The sequence below is a fragment of the Pomacea canaliculata genome, linkage group LG9, assembly GCF_003073045.1.
Source record: "Pomacea canaliculata isolate SZHN2017 linkage group LG9, ASM307304v1, whole genome shotgun sequence".
In the NCBI taxonomy this organism is placed as follows: Eukaryota; Metazoa; Mollusca; class Gastropoda; order Architaenioglossa; family Ampullariidae; genus Pomacea; species Pomacea canaliculata.
In genome coordinates this window covers 22,340,181-22,356,207 of record NC_037598.1, presented here as the reverse complement: position 1 = coordinate 22,356,207, position 16,027 = coordinate 22,340,181, and the positions used below count along the sequence as shown (strand labels likewise).

Sequence of the window (16,027 nt, the reverse complement as noted above, 5' to 3'; positions counted from 1 at the left end):
GTTGAACAATAATACTGTCTGAAGATATGTGTAATTAAACAATACTACTGGCTGAAAATAGATATGATTAAGTAAAACTACTGACTGAATATTGTAAGACAGCCGAAAAGAAGATACGCAGTTTAAAAAAAAAGTAAGTTTCGTAATTTTTAACGCATGGTTTTAATATGAAACTACCTAAAGACGCAAGGAACATTTCATACATTCCTTCACAATCCACATCATTTCTCATGAAAGAGCCTCCTACATATTCTAATTGCGCATCGACATGATATCTTTAAAAAAAATTCTGCCCCATATCTGCCTGAACAGAGCATGTTTTGCGAAATGAAAAAAAATGTTTATAAACAGTACTATAATAAATCTTAAATCTTACACTTCTTCAACTGTCATGTATAACGGTGGGTACACTCCCGTATGCGTTAGTAAGTTATTGTTATTACTGTTAAATACTTTACGCCACGCTCGCGTTTTTGCTAAATTTGTGACATTTGGGAACTATATGGCTCTGCCTCGCTAAACGAAATAGTGTTTCCGGAACTGGTTAAGCCCCAGCTGCTTTCGCGCATAGTTCTTGCCTACAGGTGGCGCCAGATAAATCTTCCGACACACGTGACCGTTCACTTGGTTGTGGCTGGTGCTCAGCTTTCCTGTTCACTGGACAGCTGATGGTTCCGTCCTGCGTATCCAGGTGATGCTTCTACCCACTATAGGTGACCGTTGAATTGGTCCTTCCTTGTTCCGTCCTTTGCCATCTTCTCCATTTCCTCATTCCCAGGCACGCCGCAGTGGACTGGGATCCACCACCACAACCGTGTAACTTGTCTACAAGACTAAGGGTTCTTTGCCGTCACTCGGTTTGTACTCGACAAATTATCCCGATATACGGTGAGTCAGTCTCTAATAATAAACAGTCATCTGTCTATCTCGTGAGATCAACAGAAATCTCACGGTAAGGAGGAATTTGAGACTAGACGTGACGGGATTTAACTGGAGCCACCCCTCTTTACTGTGGTTTATATTTTTTGCTTTTTCTAAGGACCTCGAAACGAGCTAAGTAGCCGATCCAAATTGGTTTGATCGTCTGTTTATTTCCTCCTTAACTGCCGTTTGTTGTTTATCAGGCTAACTTGTGCTCTTCATTTTGATCAAGGGCCTCACCTGTAACTGGCAACAGATTCAACCTGTCAGAAGCATCTTCTGGCCTGACGCTGCTGAACTCCTACAAACTCGACTCTCAGCCAACCCCATCATGCTAATGAAGCCTGTGTTTCTTACCAGAAGGCTTTCGGATGTCGAGACTTCAGCTTCTTTTTACATCGAGACTTGCCCAAACATCATAAAGAAGTTGATGAAGGACGAGGTAGTGGCTGGCCGGGGTTGTTACGTGCTTGCTTTTTACGCCAAGGGAATATGACGATATCACCTGGAGTTTATCCAGCCATGTTCAAAAAACTCCCCAAAACTGGCACATCCATTAAAAAGTGCATGTGCCTGAGGTAAGACGTGAACCCATAGCCCCACACCCTAACATGTGATAAGAGGAGGAGACTGACTTGACCGCTTGATGGATGGATTGACATGTTTTTTGGTTCCTATTCAATTTTTGTCTTTTTTGAGGGTTTATCGTAGATCACACACGATCACCGAGTTTCTGACTTACAGATTCCAGAACAGAACCCATCACACAGTATTCAGGTATAGACGACGACAGGTGAGCAAAGAACAAAGAGATGGGAGGGAAGCCAATGGGGTTGTGGAGAAAGAAGAAAACGGAGAGATAGCGAGGGCCACGTCACGAGTGTGAAGGTGCAGCGAGTGTGTGCCGACACCTGCCGCTGCAGCTTGCACTGCCAGCAGGGCGCACGCCATGGCAACAAACGTTTCTGTAACGATACCTGTCCTCCTTGTGCTCCTGCCAAAGGCAAGCACAGCTTGGCGGCGCGGTCGGGGGAGCATCAGAACCGTTGCCGTTTCGGCCTCAGATCCTGCCATGTCTGCCAGGTACTCTGGGAAACCGGGTCATTCAATTTCGCCCTCAACCATTATTCATTCAAACTTCTGGCCCCGCGGTGCCCCCGAGCGGTGGCACCCACTCACTCCTCAGCCCCCTCCTTCAGGGCATTGCAACGCTTTAACCACCTGCGTCACAGGAATGAAAAGAAAAGTGCAGAACTCTTCGGGGGTTGTCGACTGACAAACACTTCAAGGAGACGGTTTGTCACAACAGTTTGCCCTGCCGCCGAAAGCTTCAGATCTTGAGGCCTTCATTAGTCACGAGCTGGGCATGTCTCCCCTCCCCCAGTTCCGCACGGTCCTCAGCGCCCGTGTTTGTTTGGAGTACCCGGTTATCGTCAGGGTAGCCCACCTGCTTTAAATGATGCAGTTTCTCAGTACACCATCTCATTTTTCTTCTTCTTGAACCTCATCCATCTTTGTCATTCGGCTTCCCACTAGTTCATCGTAATATATTTTTTAAAAACACACCTGTCATTTATATCTCTATCTTCAGAAACGTTCAGGATATGAAGTTGTGATAGTAAACGTCCCACTTTTTTTTTAGATTGTTGGCAGAGTCTTTCAGTTTCCTGCAGCCTTGCGTGATTGTCTTTCTCCTGCGTGTTTGTTTTTTTTTTTTAAGTGTCCTCACAGGTAATATATGTGATCGGAGAAATGAGTTATTAATAGCAAGCACAGGGCCGACACAGCTGAGGTGAAAGTACAAGTGCCATTGATTTTCTTCTGTCTTTGAAATATACCGGCTGTTGAATAATGGCGTTTGCGCTTGGTCCATTGATTGGACTCCGCTTGAGAAAAGATGGGGTGGGCTAGTGAGCTGGGATGGGAGTAGAGAGAGAGGGAGGGGAAAAGGTCTTGTGTATCCAGGACGTTCACACCTGTGCTAGGGAGCGTGTATGAAAGGGCGAGATGGAGATGACCACAAGATCGCCACAGGTTACAGTGCTGTTTGGGGCTTGACCAAGGACTGGTGGAGATAACCACAGGGTCTCCAGAACAACCCTGGTGTGTGGGGCTTGACCAAGCGGGCGACCACAGACTGGTGAAGGTAACCACGGGATCACCAGAAGCTACTGTGCTTATTGAGGCTTGGCCGGGCGGGTGGCCGCTCGATTTGTTTTGCTGCGGCTGTTGTTTTTATTTACAACGTACTTGCCATTCTGTCACGTGCTTCCATTTTTAATTTATGCTGTGTGTGCGTGCGTGCTTCTCCCTCCGTTATCCGTCCACACGCGCACGCACACATGCATTGCAAGATATTTGCGGGAAAAGCGCAGTAGTGTTTTAAGTTTTCTTTAAAAGGTATCGCAAAGTGTCAAAAATTCAATCAGTAGGTGGACGTTCGGCCCCTGTCCTGTTGATATATTATCTTCGTACATTGTGGTCATGTTGACTTTTGGTCAACTTTAAGACATGTGCAGTGTACCTTTACTTATAATAAACATATTTCGAACGACCTGCCCTTGAAATTTGAGCAGGATGAACATAAAACTTTGGTTGTAGGTTGCATTTTCTCCTGGGCTGATCGATGGCCCATCTCTCTTACCTGTGTTTTGAGTTTATTTTCAGTGTTGGTAGCTAGAAAACATCCCTCCACCCTCCATACAAATGTCTTTATCACTCTCGTGATCTTTCACACAAACACACAGAAACGAACGGGCGCAAATGAATTGGCAGGAACCAGCAGCAGCGATAATGTCAGTAACCATAATCAAACAGGACATTGAGAGTGCAGTCCAAGCACCACATGCCATCACCAGCCAGGTGCTACATCCTACCTGTAGTTTTAACAATGACCTGGCGCACAGCTGTTCGTGACTTAAAGAGCTTTTTGTCTCGGCCATGTCTGTCCACCTGGGGAGTCTGTTGTTTGATATGTTTCTATGGGAAAATGGCCATTGCAAAAACAGAAACACGTGTTGGTATTGGTACATATGAGAAAGAGAGTGTGTGTGTGAGTGATAGAGAAAGAGAGAGAGAAACTGTCATGTGGCTGAATTTTATTTCGGTTATAAAGCAGGTTCTCGTTGTCATTCCCCATCTGGTGTGGCTGTAGAAAGGGTGAAAGGACAAACCCCAAATGTGCACGCGAGCACACACACATACACACACAAACAAATTATGGAGAGAGGGGAGGAGAAAGAGGCTTACCTTAAACAGCTTTGACGAGCAGGAGTCAGAAGCATTGTTGCAGACAGCACACGAGCTGCAGTCGTTGCTGGCTTTGAATCGGCGCTAAGGGGCTGTATCTGCTTACCTACACAAGCCTACCGCCTGAAGTTTTCTGCCCTTGTCAGGCTCTTAGCAGTGGGTTCGTGGCCTGGTGACATCCACTACACCAGCTACCTACAGCCACTCACAGCACTAATTAATTAACAGAAAACCACTCATTCACTCTCACAACACCGGTGTGGATTAGGGGGACCTGGATGTCAGATGATCCTTTTCATTGGGGTAGAGAGAAAACTTGGTTTGGTAGAGGGAGAACCTTTTCCTGAAATGGGTAGAACAGATAGGTGCAAGCACGATCCGCTCCAACGACGATGACGACAAGAATACTCCAACGGAATGAAGAAACACAGGTCGGGTCAATAGACTTTCTCTAGAACTGCTCCCGTACTACACCTGACCAGGTTACACAGTGCACGGCCACGGCGAAGAGAAAACAACAGCGGAGTAACATTTTCCCCCGCAGCTACTCTCCACAAAGTGCAGGCGCACGGACACGCGGTCGCATGCTGACACCGGTGATCGCTTGAATACAGAGTTGGTTTTTTATGGAGGGGGGGGGGAGCACGACAGGTGTTGCTTGGTCTCTCTCTCACCCTCCGCCGTCACTCGCCGCCCTGTCGGGCGTCTTCAGGCTGTGCCAGACTTCTCTCACGGAGGAAACCGAGCGAAGCTTCGGCGAGGTGCGAGAAGGGAAGGGGAGAGCACTCCTGCGATCTTTTTGCACGCAGCCGACGGTGGTCTACACCATCACTGGACGACGACAGTCGCCGCGCGGTGTCGGGAGGGTGGTGGTGGTGGTGACGCGACAGCACGTTTCCACAAGCCGCAGCAGTTGCAGCAACAACATGGTGCAGCCCCGGGACTGGCTGCTAGCTAGCAGCTCCACACTTCACCACGTCGAGCTCATCACAGCGTAGCCATCGTCAACTGACTGCCACCTTCCCTCCATCCTCCCTCCCTCCCACCGTCACCCGCCACCTCAACCTCCGCCAGAAACAGCGACCGCGAGGCGTAGCGGCTGGAAAGGGCCACGACTCACACGCGCGCGCGCGCCAGCACACACACACACGCACACGCACACACACACAGCGATTGAGAGCGTGCGCGCACGTGTGCTGAACTTTGTAGTAGACTGATAGTCGAGCAGGGTTAGATAACTGCTACTTCACATCCCACCTCGAGTTGTGGTGGTGGTGGTGGTGACGGTGGAGGCAGCGGCTGAGTGGTTTTGGAGGGAGGGAGCAGCGGAAAGGTGCCGTGTGAGGGAGGGGAGGAGGTGCAGGGGGGAGAGGAAGGGTCCTACCTGGATTGTTGCAAGCTGCCGAGGCTCGGCATCTGTGTTGGTCTAGCGGCGCCTGCCCGCATGTGTGGGACAGCGGGCTCAGCAGCAGCAAGCCGAGCAGGCAGGTGCTCGCGAGCCTCACGTGCACAGGTAAGTGCGATCGCTGACCTGAGGCAGTTACCACCTCTTGCCACCACCACCACCACTCCCTCCCCCTTCCAACATACACGCATATGTACGTCTACCTAGCTTACTCGATAACAAAAGCATGTGTCGTCTTTCCTCCATCGGGGGCAGGCGACTAATCTTTCCAGAGCTAAGAGGATCTCCGAGGCAGAAGGTGACCCAAGTGGCGAGATCATAGACAACTAGGGAGGCAAGGACACGCGTTCTTTAGAGTGTAATTTTTTTTTTTTTTTAATTGTTAGTCTTGTGAAAACGTGGTTTAAAGAATGAAATCCACGTCGCTCTGCGTCAAACTCATGATGTAGACAAGACTTAAGCACAAACCATTGTGAAGACTGCCTAAAACGGCCTGTCCGCGTGGAGATGCGGCCTAGAGCGGTAAATCCATGGTAACCACGCGGCCTAAAGACTAAATTCTTGTGGAGACCGCGGTTCACACAGCAGGACACACGCCAACTGTTGTTGCGTGTTGTTTGCACTTTCACAGCTGCCGCCGGCGGATTGATTTGTACCTGTGAGGACTGTGTCGGGAGGGGGCGGGACGGGCAGATGGCCGCTGTCTTCATTAGCGCCTAGGAAATCGTTTTTGTCTCCTGCGCAGCCGCATAAGCAGCCTGTCCGTGCAGGACAGCCGACAGTTGCAGCAGGGGGAGGGGCTGCGACAGCAGGTGTGCACAAGGCTAAACTGAAGGGGGGTCCCGTTGCGCAGCTCGTTCGGCGGTGGTGGTTGCGCAGCTCAGCGACCTCGGACAGGACTTTCGTGCGTGCACGCACGCACATGTCACGGGTGCGCGGCGTCGGTATCACAGCTGCTGGAGAGGTTGATGCCGGCGTGGAGGGGTGGGATGTGGTTGTAGGAGGGTAGAACTATAATGCACAGATAAAACGCCGCTACACGGCGTGGTCCCGGTGGGAGGGGGGAGACAAAGAAAGCACATTACGATCTATCTAGGAGCGTGCATTCAGCACAGGGGTAGAACAAGTGACTTTGCTCGATGCGATGACGATGATGACACTTCAACTTTGACAACGTGAGATCACAATGGATTGCTGTCTGTCTGCCGAGACCAACGCTTAGCCTTTCGAAGTTCTCCGCTGTTAGTCTCGACGAGCCTAAACAATGAATGTGACTAAACCGGAAGCTTTGTACACACCTGCCTCGTTTCAGTAGTTAACTGGGGGAAAAAAAATCATCTGCCAGCAGTCCAGTAATACAAGTTCGTGGTGAGATCTGGCGACACAAACCACGTGACTTGTGACTAGGGACACGTGACTTGTGACTTGTGACACGTGACTAGGGTTCACCCGCTCAGCTGCGCACCAAGCGGAGACGTGAAGACTCATTACGTAATCGCGCTCGGCTGCTAGCCTCCATGCCCGTACATCGCTGTTTCTTTAGAGTCTGTTCCTACCTAACCACTCCTATTAAGCCTGTTGTCCATAGTTAGGCACGTAAGGCCCGTGCACACGAACAGGTAGGTCGTCAACCAGTTTTCACAAAGATACACAATTGGTGGTCTCGGCCTGATAGGGAGAGCACTCGTATTGTGTTCAAACATTTGCGAGCAAATTGATCCGTGTGCCATCACGCGTATTACTGACATGCACGGCATTGATATCACTAGTCGCCAGGCAGACAAGAATACACACACACAGACAATACAAATACGGACGACAACGATGAGTTGTGTTTAATGTTTCGCTTTGTTCCCTCGTCCAACTTTCTTGAGCAATTAGACATCATGGAGGACTTCTGAGAGACGCTGGGTCAATAGAGCAGGCCAGCTGCCAGTCGGCAGTGTCTCGGCTATCGTTTACTCTTTGGTCTCGGTGAAGACATTGGTGGGTTTGAGATTCCATTCAGGTAAGCACCGTCTGTCCAGACATGGAGGAGATCGGTCCATAGCGAGGCGGTGGCAGCTGAAAAGGAAGAATAATAATAATGAGCGCCGTCTGTTGAAGTTTAGTCTAGGTCTTGGGACATCGGGCATTAGGCAGATGAAAGTGTAATGTGCGTTGGCATCGATGATAAGATAGAACTAATGCAGGGTCGTCCCTTCTACCTTGCTTTCAGATTCCACGGTCGGTGTTTCTTGTGGTCTTACGTGTTGTATCTTTGCTCCATCTCTCTTCCTTTCTCCACCCCTGTCTTCCGCTAGTTGGGAAGAGCTGGGGGTAGACAAAATCTAAAATTGTTCAGTAGCAAAAAATCCAGTAGTCATAGCTGTGAATGTGTTGTTACTAATGAATAGGAAGCCTATATATATAAATATACACATGATTAGGGCGAGGATCCGTTTTGTAAATGCAGCATTCGTTAATCGAAGAACAGTTCGACAGGGGCTATCACTCTTTTCTCAGGGGCAGAAGGTTTCGTACGTGAGAGTGATGTATACAAAATGTCCAAAAACGAATAACGGTAAAGTGGGGGGGGGGGAGTGTGTGTGGGTGATAGAATGGGTAATGTGCTGTCTGTTTGCGACAGCTTGGAACGGTATTATCTGCTACTTGGGAGTGGTCGGAGTATTGATCTTTCACGATGGTGATCACAAATATATCCCATCAGACTAATAAAACCACCCACCCTACTCCACACACACAGACATTTTTTTCTTTGACAAAGGAGCAGGTGAGAGCAAGGTATCCGCTTTTGGCTCTCTCCCAGACACCAAAATAGTCGGTTCTTTTGTTGTGTCACAGGTCGATGGTTGACAGATCGACGGACGACTGCCCGAGTTTGACATAAATGTAACTCCAATCCTTGTCCAGAATATAGCACGATCGTCCCATCCTGTCTCTCGAGGGTCACTCGGGTCAACGCCAACGACTGGGCGCACGCGTACGATCATCGCTCGGCTGGAATATTCGAGGCGTTAACGGCTAAAAGGTCTCCTCGGCATCAACTTTGTGAGATGCATAATTCCACTATTATTTCCAATCCCGCCCCCCTCCTACTTTATTTTATACCAACTGCTGCATTGCTTCGTTGTTTGTTCAGATCAAGAGCACGCCTTACGACGGATGGTTATATAAAACTTCGCTGTGTGCCTCGCACCTAGTGAGCTGATGTCAGGGTGTGTGTGTGGGAGGGAGAAGGAACTTGTGTTGCAGTCTAGCACGTGATACTCGGAGCTTATTCTCTTATAATCCCGTGGCCTGCAAAGTGACAGACCAAGAAAAAAGGGTCCACGGCCCCGGAAACTAGGCCCATGGCCTGGCGGTGGAGCCAGCACCAGACGAGGCGTCCTCGTGAGCGCCATAAAGAGCCGGAAGGCGACTTCCTTGCCGGCCGCAGCAAGGAATAGTAGAGGCTGGGGGATGGGGCGGCGTGGGCTTTCCGTCTGCAATTCCCACTCTCGCTACTTTCTTTGACCAAGTCTTCCCTCCACCTCTCCCACAAACTTTCTTCTTTTCATCCGAGCTCCGTTAACCCTTCCGTTCTTCGGTCCGGTGGCGCCTAAACGTTTGCCACAACTACTGTTACGATTGGGTGTTCTGGGTTCGAATCTCGTCTTGGCTGCGATGCCCTATTTAAATGGGTTTTTTTTTTTTGTTTTTTTTTTTTTTTTGTAATACGACGATAAAGCCTTATGACACAAACAGGAGTTAATCATTTCCTCTCGAGACCTGTTTGTTTGTTTGTTTGTTTGTTTGTTTGTTTGTTTGTTTGTTTGTTTGTTTGTTTGGTGTCCATGTCGGGATGTATTAGTTTCCTGGACAAAGGATCATCTAAAAGACAGGCTTTCCTAACAGTATTCAGCTATCGCCTACGATCAAAACTCATTTGTTACATATATCAAACTCGAAGTGTGGAAATTTCCGAGAGTGTACTCGGGCTTTACAACTTAGTGCACAGTTCTGCGGCAGTATTTAAATTATATTCGGGCCGTCTGGTGATGCAACGGTTAGTACAATGAGTATTGGCTGTCCTGGGTTCAGATCTCGTCTCGAGCGCGCTGTTCTTTCTCTGCATGTGGCGTCTGTTTACAGGGCTGGCTGCTTTGCCACGATGTAACCTTAGTTGCTGATTGGGCGTAAAACACCAAACACCTCCACCTCCTCTTAAATTAGATTGGACCCTCGCAAGACAACTCGCTTCAGCGTAAAGCCAGTGGTCACGTATTTTATTAACTAATAATTTTCTTTTTACAAAGACCGAGTGTTATGCCCATAGAGTTTTAACAAGACTTAAATCGCACAAGCCACCCGTAATTACAAATCTTATTCATCTATCTCGAGATAATGCGAAAAAGGGTTGGCTTCCATTAGACGAAGTAGCAGTGATGAAACTGTAACAGTAATGAGACAAGGTAATTCAGAGGCCGTGGTGGCACGCGTCTCATAAGCAAGCCCATTTCTTCTTTCATCTACAGTCTGGAGATTTTCCCATCCCAGGCTTAAGCCAGAGCTCGAGAATGTTCTTTTCAACCTTTTGTACTCACCTTTGGTAGTGCACTTCTTCTTTTCTTTTTTAGAAGGTAGCATAACACATCAGCTTTGGGTCTGACACGGACTGGGTGCTTGCATGTGATTTCTTAGCTCAGTGTAAAACTTCTTTTTGTCGCATCCTCATCATCATGTCACCGTAATGGAGTAATGAACCCAGAGTCAAAGCTTGTTATGGCCCCTCTTAATTTGTAAAATGATGTCCATCGTTCAACCGAGTTTGGCGAAGGTCACATGACACCAGTGTCCGGTTTATTATGTGAGAACTATAGGGATTCTTGTGTCAGGGTTATTTTGTCAGAGCTACTTTAGGGTTTGTATGTTTGCACTGTTAGCTGGTCTGATTTCCAATCACCTTAGCTTGTAGTCCGGCGGTTGATCCTGCGTTCTTTTCAGAGAGTAAGCGGCAAATATTCTTTTATCTAAAGTTTTTATTTGTGTGTCTGAGAGTTGGCAAGCGATCTGGAGAGTTTGCGGTGCTTTGCTGCCGATGAGAATCCAGATCTTGTCAGATGACTGCTTATGGTTCGGGAGGGGGAATAGAGGGGTACCTCCGCCTTCCTGTACCTGCTGACAGGTCTCTTCTGTATCGCAGGTGTCTGGGAGTGACTAGCCTTATAAACAATTTATATCTTGCTGTCTGAACATGCTTGTAAAGCTGTCTCACTTTCTCTTCTTCACGCCTCCCTCTTTAGGGTGCGTGTGAGAGAGAAAGAAAGAGAAATATTTTCAATTAAATGTGAATATTTAGAAAACCGATAAAGGTTTTGGTCCAGTTAGTGCCATTCTGATCTCCAGCAGACATCGGAAGTTCTTGGCCTTGGATGTGATTAACGATTCTCCAGTGGCACGCTGACTTGGGGAAGTTTACAAATCTTTCTAGTGATAAAGATTTTTCTATAATATTCCCATTTTATTTTTGAATAGATTACCTGTCGCATTTCTTCCTTCTAACCTTGTGATAAAGGCCAAGTGGCTTCGCGTGCCTAGCGCAGTCTTATCGTTGTGTCTGGAGGAGTTCCAGAGTCGGTTTTAGGACCTCTCCTGTTGGGAATATTACTGGCTGGCCTGCCGCCTTGTTTATGTTTTGATAACATGGGGTGCAGCTTCTCGTACACCAATCGCCGCTCCTGCCATGGACTGGCCACAGTGGTTCCATGTCATCAAGAACTTGGGAGGACATCACAGGCCGGTGTAAACACATCTCGCCCGAATGTTAACACCTTTGTGATGTTTAGAGGATGAACTTTGAACTACCCACGTCCTGCCTGTGCGTCATGTAAAGTGTGAAAGGAAGCTGGGAAAGGTCGGTGTCGATGCATCGTGTGAACTCAACGTCAAGCACGTGATTGAATTCGCTGCATCACGAACTTGTATTTCTGGACTGCTGACAGACGATTTTTTTTTCAGTTAACTACTAAAATGAGGCATGAGACTACAAAGCTTCCGGTTTATTCACACTTCAGATTAACTACTAAAACGAGGCAGTTGTGTACAAAGCTTCCGGTTTAGTCACTTTGTTTAAGCTCGCCGAGACTAACAGCGGAGAACTTCGCAAGTAGCTAAACATGGTCTCGGCAGACAGACAGCAATCCACCTATAGTCCTATACACATCTATGACTGCGTCCACGGGGCTGTAGCTCGCGGTGTATGGTTAACACAGTACAAGCGTGTTGTCAATAACGGGCACGACACAATACACGGTGTGTTGACACAGTGCAGGTGTGATAAGTCCTTAATGGAACACGACATACTACACGGTGTTTTGACAAGATATGCGATTTAAAGTTTTCTGCTCCCTCTCCCCTCTACTTTTTACTCCCTTCCCAATCTGCTGTCTTTTCTTATCTCCGTCCTTTGTTCTCTATCTCCACCTTATTCTGTCTCTGTTCAAGCCGGCTACTTTGCCGTGGTATAACCTTACTTGTTGGCTGGGCATCAAACACCGACTCCCTCTACCCATCTTTTTAACTTATTCGTTTCGTTTTCTAAGGTGACCCTTTAGGTGTGCGTATAGTGAAAGATTGTCATTTGTCAAATAGTTCCTCGTGCAATGTCACTTGGCAAATAAATTTTTATTTTTCCTGACCTTTTTTTTTTTATCCGCCTTGTTACACTCTACCGGCATTTCAGGCATCATCACCACCGTCATCAGCATTAGCACCAAACTAGTATTTTTTCCTCTCACATCCTTTAACAACTTATTGTTACTCTACCCCAGCCCGACCCCGGTTTCCGGTGTTCAGATAGAAACACGCACACCCACGTGCATGGGTAACAGGCAAGTTGTGAGAGTGTCATCGTCGTCTAGTGGGACAGGGAAGCGGATATAACGGGCAGGAGTCACGTGGAGCGGCCAGAGATGAAGACTGGTAGACGACGGGCTGGCAGAAAGGCCACAACACTGCGCTTCACGCGCAAGCAGGCGCCGTCGTCTCCACGTGCATGCATGGTTTTGGCCGGCGAGCAAGCAGCTTGCGGCGCCACCAGACCGGTCTTTTGAAGTTACCAGCATCCAATGATAGGCTGCCTCTCTTATCACGCCTCACCTTCGCCGCCATCTGCGATGTCCTCTTCAACACAGCTCCTCTAGCAGAGTTAAGAGAACGAGTGAGAGATACCTTCCCCCCAACCCTTGCTCTTGGGTGTGCGTGCGGTTTTAGGGATTGCTTGGACGATACGAAAGAGGAAAGAACATGCTTCTTTTGAGCACGGGGGCCGCCAACCACTCACTCCATGTTGCCACACATCAAACGTCGACGATATTAGACGGAGCCGGGCAAGTAGAGGGGTTGGTGGCAGAAACAGGTACCAAATTATAAACAAGCAGGGTGCGAACAGCTGGTGCCATCACCAACTCTATTTGAGCTCCACGTGGCCTCCTAAACCACGCAAACTAATCTGATCCACCACCCGCACCTGCAATCGATGCAACATCAATGGCCAGGGTGGTCGTGACATGCAGTCAGCCAGCCTGCCAGACCTTTTTACGCCACCCTGATTTGAATAACAGCAAGGGTGAACAGCATGTAACGACTGTTTGCTGGCGAAGAAGACACATCGAGAAATGGTGGGGTGGGGGTCGGGTGATGGTAAGGAGAGAGAAGCAAGGAAAACAAAAAGCGATGTCTGCAGCCTGAGTTAAGTCGGCCCTTCTGGTAGTTTCTATTAAACAGGTCAGAACAAGAGCAACCCTTACTCCACTGGACGTCGCCCATTCACGACTTGCCTTCATCACTTGTTGATCCACAACTGCGACCTGCGCTAGGACGTACGGATCACGTAGTGATTAATTAACACAATGCAAGGAGGCTTGTGCCAAGACTGGCATGCCTGTTGTTTTCTGTACTTCATGGGTGACTTTTTATCATCATAGTTCTGTTGATGCATGGCTGGTACATGTACTAGGACGTACAGATCACGTATCCTGTCACACTTGTTATAGTATTAACACTTTTTGTTTTGAGGCTAATGGACAGCGAATCTTTGGCCAACACGCAGAACTGCTTCCAAACTTTTTTGCTTATGCATCACCGGCATATTTGCCAACACAGTGGGACTTAGGGAACTTTGAAGCTTTGACGCTTTGCCCAGTTTGGAACGGAACAAATGCCTACCAATATTTCAAAGAGTAGAAAAGATATAGGGGTAGAGGACAGAGATATATTGGATAACAAGCATAAACGGCATTGTTAGCCAGGTATGTCTAAAGACTACGTTTGACAACAATGTACCCGACGGTCATATAAATTATTGGCAAAGAAGCCACGTAATCGACCGTGTGTATGTTTAAGGATGCTGTTTATGCCACATTTCTTGTTTTCCGGATACACTAGTTGTGTGGGTGATGTAGATCCGCAAAAGTCTACTACAGTGCAAATTTGTTTCTAATGACTCAGAAGAGCTCGGTCATTATTTGTACTGGCCCAGGTCTGGGGAATTCTCACACATCTCTTATGTTCTCGAGATACATGTATACTTGGACGTTAGGATTGTACATGGACACGTTTGGGTTGTCAAGGCAACATGACATCACGAGTGTACTTTTTGTTCTATGCATACTAATGTTTTGCACGTCTGCTTCAAGTTAATCAACATTCAGGGAACTCGTGCCTTGTATCCTGTTCATCCAGCGATTTAAAAAAACCAAGTTTTGCACCGTACTAGAGCTTTAAACCTGAGCTGGAGGGCTGCTGAAGCAGGCTGTCGTCAAGGTAGAGTTGCAACTGTCGGACAACAGTCGTAATGAGCGAACACGTGCTTCCGACCGAGCTTGTGGAGCGGTGTTCAAGTTGGCAGAGTCGACTCTCACACTAGGCTTTTTATCCTTACTTACTTTACCGAAAATTCGTGCGCTAATCTGGCCGCATTCTTAAGCGCCAAAAATAGCTTTCAGCACGTGGCGAGGCACGTGAGAGCACGTGCGTCCTGAGTCTCTACCGAGCGGTTTCGTGGCGCAGGACTGGAGTCCTGCTTGTCTTCTATTGTTTCCACGACAGGGTTGTGCAGAGACCCGCTGCCTGTCTGGTGTTAGGGTCTGCTCTAGTCACCACACTTTGTCTCGCGTTTTGCGGCGAACTCTTTTAATGGGACACACCAATTACCATATATGGGCTTATGTCAGTTTCTTTTTAAAGTAAAACAAGTTTGTAACAATATTCCAAGATTGTCATTTTTTTGACGATGGGTGTCGGTTAAGGTCCTTCTTAAACGGAAAAATACCGACGAACGTTTTTGGGCCGCCTTGGTTTGCTTCGTCAGCTCTGATGGTTCATAACGATTGGTTAATTTTAGATAGTGCGTGACTGCGAGATCTCGCTGGACTATTTTTGAGCACCTTCCGCTCGCTTATCAACACTGAGGGTTTGTGATGGGCAACCGGTAGTGGAGTGGTTACTTGCATGTCACAACTGCAGTAAGAGGCTGTTTGTATGTGACACCTGTTCGCAGGGCTGAACGTTGGGGGTTTGGTTTTTTTTTTTCGGGTATTCCGGTTTCTTCCACACCACCACCCCATAGTGCGAAATCTCCTCAAGGTGCAAGCACTTTCCTAAATCATCCAACCAGCCAACCAACTTGAAGGTTTGCGAGCTCCTGGGTTCAAGTTCTGCAGGTGGTTAGTGAGCTTTCGCTGAACTGCTGTGGTTCAGTGGCTGGTGAACAGTTGGATTGGTCAGAGTTCAGCCAACCCAGGGGATCACTGTAGGCATCAGCTGCGAACTAGTTTCGGGCTTATCGATGATCCTTATTATTTTATGAAAATTATCCTTTCTCGTCTCTACTCTTGTCGCGTCGCGGTTGATCACGTGATCTTGACGTCAGCTTAAGGTCGCGCGCAGTCAGGCCGCACGTGCCCACCCTACGTCAGGAACGTTAGTGGGGCTGGGGTGAGGGGGAACTTGTAAGGGCAAGATTCGAGAGGGGCATTGGGGGTTGAGAGGTGGGTTCACGAGGGGGAACAGAAGCTTATGTTCGGCGAATGACAAGGCAGCACATGCGAGAGTGATGGTGTGTTGTTGGCTGGAGTGCCAGGATGTGCCCTTTGGTGTCGATGACAAACTACAAATAGGTAGCGCCTTGTCAGTGAACGCTCACCGTGGCAGTGTGTGTGTGTGAGTGCACGCATGCGAGCGTATGTTTATAGGTAGTGTGACTTATAGTGCCTGTGAGAAAGAGAAGAAAAAGGGCGAAAAAGACGAATGCGTGTGAAAGCCAAAGTCATGTATTAGGAAATTGGACTCCTCTCGCGCTCTTGTGCACGAATAAAAGAAAGCGTGTAAATGTTTGCAATGTAAGATCATTGTTGAGACTGAACGTCACGCCGACAGCAAGCAAGATCACGCGAGATCACTCAGGTAAGC

The 16,027-nt window shown here is 48.0% G+C and overlaps 2 protein-coding genes across 3 annotated transcripts in view; one reads left to right on the top strand and one right to left on the bottom strand.

Annotated features, from left to right (window-relative positions):
* The window catches only part of LOC112571409 (muscle calcium channel subunit alpha-1-like), a 118,601-nt gene extending 113,176 nt beyond the window's left edge, over positions 1–5,425 (bottom strand). The window contains exon 1 of the mRNA XM_025250340.1: positions 4,171–5,425. The gene's annotated coding sequence lies outside the window, so the exon portion shown is untranslated. The remainder of the gene's footprint in view (positions 1–4,170) is intronic.
* Positions 1–16,027, top strand: part of LOC112571414 (mRNA-decapping enzyme 1B-like) — a 62,974-nt gene that overhangs the window by 17,087 nt on the left and 29,860 nt on the right. The window lies entirely within an intron of this gene.